This window comes from Octodon degus, unplaced genomic scaffold (assembly GCF_000260255.1).
Source record: "Octodon degus isolate 3935 unplaced genomic scaffold, OctDeg1.0 scaffold00148, whole genome shotgun sequence".
NCBI classification, from domain to species: Eukaryota; Metazoa; Chordata; class Mammalia; order Rodentia; family Octodontidae; genus Octodon; species Octodon degus.
Window position 1 is genome coordinate 4389304 of NW_004524724.1, and position 6630 is coordinate 4395933.

At 38.8% G+C, this 6630-nt stretch overlaps 1 pseudogene; it reads right to left on the minus strand.

Annotated features, from left to right (window-relative positions):
* Positions 1-5964: 5964 nt before the first annotated feature.
* Positions 5965-6630, minus strand: part of LOC101583327 — a 4174-nt pseudogene continuing 3508 nt past the window's right edge.

Consider the following 6630-nt stretch of genomic DNA (forward strand, 5'->3'; position numbering starts at 1 on the left):
TTTCTGAATGTCTCAACCTTTCAGCCACTTCTACTAGAAATCAGAAGCCCCCATGCCCAGCTCTCCTTTTGGGTTCCCTTCTCCAGGACCTTGTCCTCATTGTCTTCACTGTCATGTTAGCTCTCTGGTACTTTCAAAAGGTGATTTTTATATCTGACCAGCTTTTCTAGTTGTTGTCATTGAAGGGTTAGTCCAAAATGCCTAATCCACCATCATCAGAAGTATGATGAGATAGGGCTGGTGAGATAGCTCAGCAGTCTAAAGTGCCTGCTTAGGCAAGCTTAGGCAAGTCTAGGGACCACGGTTCAATCCTCAACACCACATGCCACACCAGCCCTGCCCCCAGATTAGGCTGAGCTGGCCACCAAAAAAAATAAAGTATACCTTGCAATTTTTCTCAACTGTAAAATGAGGATAATAATGACAACTTCCTCACATATATTATTAAGAAGATTAGGGTGCCCATTACATATTAAGCACTCAACACTTTTGGCAATGTTTTTGAGCAAAACATTGCTAATACAAAATAAGCTTCAATGGGCTGGTGAGATGGCTCAGTGGTCTAAAGCACCTACTTAGAACAAGCTAGGCTAAGCAAAAGCACAGCGACCGCGGTTCAATCCCCAGCACCACATGCCAGCCAGCCCCGCCCCCTGGTGGGCTGAGCTGGCCACACACACACACACACACACAATAAATAAATAAATGTTAAAAAAAAGCTTCAAGAATGTATGCAATGTGTTAATTATTGAAACTGTCCTACCAATTTGGAACTGGGGATTGAACTCGGGCCCTTGCACTTGCCAGGGAAGTGCTTATTCCACTGAACCATCTCCCCTGTCCTACCAATTTGATTTGAAATTTGTCTCATTGCTATTTATTTCTCAATAAAATTATGAAAAAAAAATAAGCTTCAACTAATAGATATCTGGTAAACTTTGCCTGCTTGGTAATCACTGTCCTCTAACCCAAAAAAGAAGTTAGCTCTTGATTATTGAATACAATAGCACTTCTTTTTTTATTTATGTGTGTGTGTGTGTGTGTGTGTGTGTGTGTGTGTGTGTGTGGTCAGCTCAGCCCACCAGGGCTGCAGTGGTCTCTCGAGATATCATGCTATCCTCTGTCAACAGCTGGCAACAACCCCCAGATGAGCAGACTGCCCCCTACTGGTAAGTGACTAAGCAGCAGAGGTGGAGCTGGTCATCTCAGGAACAGCAGCACACTGGATAAACCCCTCTCTTAGTTTCTGCAAAACGAGCTCCCCACAGCTAATCCTATTTCTGTTTTAGAAAAGAGTGTTACCATACACTGAATTGTTCTGAGAGCTATTCAATGGCCTTACAGCAAATTCATTTTCTGTTTAGGTTAACCAGGATCCATTCTGTTTGTTGAAATTACAATATCCTGGGGCTGGTGAGATGGCTCAGTGGTCTAAGGCACCTACTTAGAAAAAGCTAAACTAAGCAAAACACAGGGACCTTGGTTCAATCCCCCAGCACCACATGCCAGCCAGCCCTGCCCCCTGGTGGGCTGAGCTGGCCACACACACACTAAATAAATAAATAAATAAATCTTTAAAAATTAAAAAAAAAAAAGAAATTACAATATCCTAACTGATACCTTTGCAGAGAACTATCTCACTTTCAAAGACCTTGACATTATTCAGAAAAGTTCCAACAAAAATTTATTTTCTTCTATTATGTTTAAAGAACTAGTATTTTACAACTTCACCTTGTTCCAGTCCTTCGGTGGTTCTCAGCTCTGTTCCGGCCCTCTCACTCTCTCTTTCATATCTTAGGGGCCACAGGCTACATTTTTCATCACCCTCCCCCCCTTGCAGCTGATTTCTCCTTAGTCCTTCTATGGGGAAGCACGATGAGAACTGGATGGTAGACAAAATAAACCATTTCATTGTCTTTCTGCTGTCCATGTTTCCTACAAGGGCAACAACAGTGTTCAGTGAACTCAATAGAAGTTTGCTTATGGGCTCTGACACCAGCAGCAGCGCCAGACTCTATGATGCAAACGCTGGCCACTGTCACTGCAGTGCCATTCTGGCAGGGGTGGCAGCAGGGAACTGCAGGCTCTAGATCTCTGAGGTGCATCCAGCATCATTTCATAAGACTATAGCTTCCCTGGTCAACAGAAGCACAGCTCCAAGGTAGCCATAGTACTCCAACAAACTCAGCATCACTTTCCTTGCCTTTTCTTTCTCATCCCTAGCAGCAGCAGTAGTTTCCTGTAGTTGTTCTTTTCATGAATTTATCAGTAACTTTTTGTTTCTCACAGTCTTTCAATATTTTTGGTAACGAATTCTCTATACTATATTAAAGTTTCTTTGTTTAAAACACTTAGCATGAGCTGGTAAGATGGCTCAGTGGTCTAAAGCACCTACTTAGAACAAGCTAAGCTAAGCAAAGCACAGGGACCGCGGTTCAATCCCCGAGCACCTCATGCCAGCCAGCCCTACCCCCTGGTGGGCTGAGCTGGCCACACATACACAAAATAAATAAATAAATAAATAAAATATAAGAAATCTTTAAAAAAATAAAAATAAAACACTTAGTATGGGTTTTTCCTAATCATACAGCTTTCAGTGCCATAAACATCTTCCTGTTCTATTTCAGTATTTTGTATTTCTTGTCCTCTCTTCCCCACTTTCATTCGCCCACTTCAATACCATACACTCTCTTCAATTGCTTTTTTCTTAGCATATTTCTTAACTACACCAATGATACTTATTTTCAAGACAGAGAAAAAGAAGTTGCAACATTTTCATTTAAATAATCAGCAGCTCAAGTACAAAATAATTCCCTCATAAACTGTAATCTTTATTGAAATAAAATTCAATTTTATTATGATTACAATTATTAATATGCAGAAAACATTGTCTGTAAACACTGGCACAATTGACTACTGGAGTGGTAAAACCATCACAGACCTCAAGATTTAAGGCAAGGGTGCCTGGCCATTAGCTCAGTTACTTAAGTGCCTGCTTCCACAAAGCACTCACGCTCAAGATGCTGTGGTTCGAACCCAGATACTCACACCAAAAACCAGACATGCCCTTAAGGCATCTTCAGGCTGCCCCACCACCACCAAAAAAACAAAAAAAAAAAAGATTTAAAGCAAGTAAGATTTGTTTTTTGTTTTTTTAAGTTTAATTTTTAATTTATTAGAACCCAGTAAGTAATGATTTTAAAAGGAGACTTCCCATCAAATTAACACTTATTTCAGGGCAAAAATACATTTAAAAACCTAAATCTTAAGGTAGAAGTAAAACATTATAAAAAAACAGCATGTCTATTACACATTGTAGAATGTCAGATTTTTAAGAGTCACATAGTATTTTATAGCACTAAAATATGTTAATACAATCAGAAATATTATCCATTGGTCCAAGATTTCTCAGCCTGTAAAATGCCTCAATTGCCAATTAAAGAAATTTTGCTGTGTAATTAACAGCTACCACATAACCAAGTGATCATTTTTTATGTCAAAGGAGATAAGGCAAGTAATTTTATGGTTTTCATTTGTAAAAGTTATAGAATATTAAATATCAAGTATTGCTAGGAATATTTTTAGATTTATCTCCCCATGTTAATTCCCAAAGCATGTATGTCGTTTCCCTTTAGCTCTATTAAAAAATTCTGTAACCTGCTAATTCTTATTCATTGTGGGCCTGTCCTGCTAATGAAGGCAAAAATTATTTACTTTGATACAGTAGAAAAAATTGTAGCCAATTACTGCATCTCTTTCTGGTCATTAAATAACTTCAAGGTGAGGTCAAAAACATTGTGCACCTCAACAAGTGAACAACCTATTTCTACAAGTTTCAAATATGACTGGAGCCTGAGGGTGAGAGGCAGGGGAACTTCAGGTTTGTCTGTTTTGTGGTGCTGGGGACCAACTAGGAAAGTGCTCCATCACTCAGCCATAACTCCAGCCCAGTGCTTCACATTTATAGTGAGTTAACAGTAGCTCTTCTGAAAAACAAGTTTAATGACCTTAAATTTCTTTCATGATAAACATTTTCTGTTTTGGGGCATGGGATAAGATGTAAAAGCACTTTAATCAGAAAACAAGGATTAGCTTGTCACATAAGTAGCTTACACACTCTACTGAATATTGTCAAAAAAGACAAAATGTATTTAAAGTAATTTTTTAAGTCTAGCAAATACAAGGTTGATGGTATCTTAACTAACATTGTAAGTAATTACAAAGATTCTTTTTTATTACAAACTTTAAGCTATTATTATAAAAGAGCTATAGACCTCACTGTACTTCTGTCCTTATTTTTGCATTAATAAAAATGTGTTGAAATTCCTTATGTAGTATTTCTGCAAAAAAAAACGCAGTCAAAGAAAATCACTGAAACTAACAGAAATGCTTTGAAATATGGATTGCAAATTCATTTCAAAGTAGATTTAGCCCCTTTTTAGGACCTAACATTTAAATCATGAATATCTTCACCAATGCAAACTGTCAAAATAAAGCTTTAGCCAGTGCTGACTATAGTTAAACAGTCCTGTATGATGAGAAAAAAACCTGAAAATACATTCAACAATTTCAAGCTGAATGACTGATAAGTATTTATGTCTTTGAAGGTTATCATAAATTCCATGATTCCTCAACTGAAAGCTAATCTGCCAAAGCACATTAGCACTTAAATAAAATAAAAGGAATAGGAAGGTGAATTTGTGTACATGTTGCACAACGTTTGGCACCCAGTTTCCTCTCATTTATGTAACTATTCTAGATGTTGCTCCTTGAAGAGCATGAAATGAAGGGTAGACAGGACAGAACACCTGTCAGGCTAATGAGAATACATTAGTTTTAAAATTGTTTCAGCTGAGCAAGTGTTCTCAGTGTGGTTATGCTATGTGCAACATATAACCTATACAGCAAAGTTCTCTTGCTACCTATTTATGGAAAAAAATAAGTTTAATAAAATGTGAAATACACATTAATTTGCTTTAAATGCAAAGATTAACCATTTTTGGCTCAATTGTGTCATAACCAAAAAACTCTGCTTTGATAATACAATATGAAAAAGTTCACATATGTACATGGGTACATTCTTGTAGGAGACACTTCCAGGTCCTTGTCTCGGTCCAAGAAGCCAATATTTGTAATCCCAAAGTTACGTTATTGGAATCCCATCAAATTGATTCCAATCTGCCACTTACAATGCAACCCACAGTGAAAATAAAGACACTAAATTATATCTTCAATCATCGGGGAGTCAAGGGGCTCTAAGTCCAGCCATGAAGATGGCTTTCTGGAACCAAGAGAGTGATCCAGGGCCTTCCCCAGTTTTATTCAGTGGAGGAGCGGCTTGAGGATTGACTGAGAATTGTGGGAAAGAGACTGCGATGAGCTGAGCTAGGTGGGTGGCCTAAATTTACCTCCGCAATATGCAGAGAGGATATGCAGAGAGTAATCTGCATTATATAGTATCTAATGTTTTGGTAAGCTTTGGTGTAGCCTTTCAAGTCCCAGGAAGTCATAGCCTCTGTCTCGAGGCTTGATCCCAGCTGGCAATCCCAGCTGGCACAGCAGAGCATTAGCTCTACTATCCTGTCTCCACCCAGCTCACATTAAAAAGCAGCAGGTACAGGTTACCAGGGAAACACGCACGCCACCTTCACAGACTATCACCAGCACCTCAGCTAGACCAATACACATTGCTTAAGGCCAATTGAAGGATAAACAGAAGTCCTAGCCAGCTCTGTGCATAACAATACAAGTAAATAGGGTCAGGCTCAGTCAAAATGGAGACAATTGCTCTTCTTTCAAGGAGAGCTGCTCAGGTGGTCCTCCACACATTCTTTCACTAAAACTTTTCCTTAAACGTACCTCAATGTATCTTTACAACTCATACAAATGATCTTTACAGCAAATATCAAAAAATGACAAAGTAAAAATGATTCCACTTTACAGCACTTTAGGTTTTATGAAATTTTCCTTTAAGATTTAAAAGAAATCATTGAGATGCTGCTTTCCGTAGTCTGCAGGATCCATCTGAAGCTCTCGCTCTTCATCATCTTGGACGTCTTCCTCTCCACCATCACTATCTTCTTCCTCATTGTAAGCCAGCTCAGCCTGTTGTCTGCCTCATACTCACCTACGTTACCATCATCACCATTACAATCCGCCAGTTTAGAGCCATGCTGCAGATCAACAGGGGATTCATTTTCTTCAAAGAACTGGCTTTGCTTCAATTTGTGGAAATCACCAGTTCTGTCCTTGGTGGCTTGCTTTAGTGTATCTGTTTGAATTCTGGGTTCATTTTCCAAGTTTGAGTTAGGATTTAAATACTGAAGAGGAGGGGCCCAAGAGATGGCTCAGTGGAATAAGCACTTCCCTGGCAAGCGCAAGGGCCTGAGTTCAATACCCCGTTCCAGAAAAAAAAAAAAAAAAAAAAAAAAGAGTGACTATAAATACTGAAGAGGACTGGGAGGGTTCTGTTTTGAAGTACCTACATTACCATTGTGAATCTGGAGCAACATTTGGGGAAAGAGATTGTCCAGCTGGAAGATGGGAGATCATCTGATGATTTTCACGTTGTGAAACTAAAACAGGGTTTGTAAATAGGATCTCAAGTCCACATCTTGTACAGCAATTAAC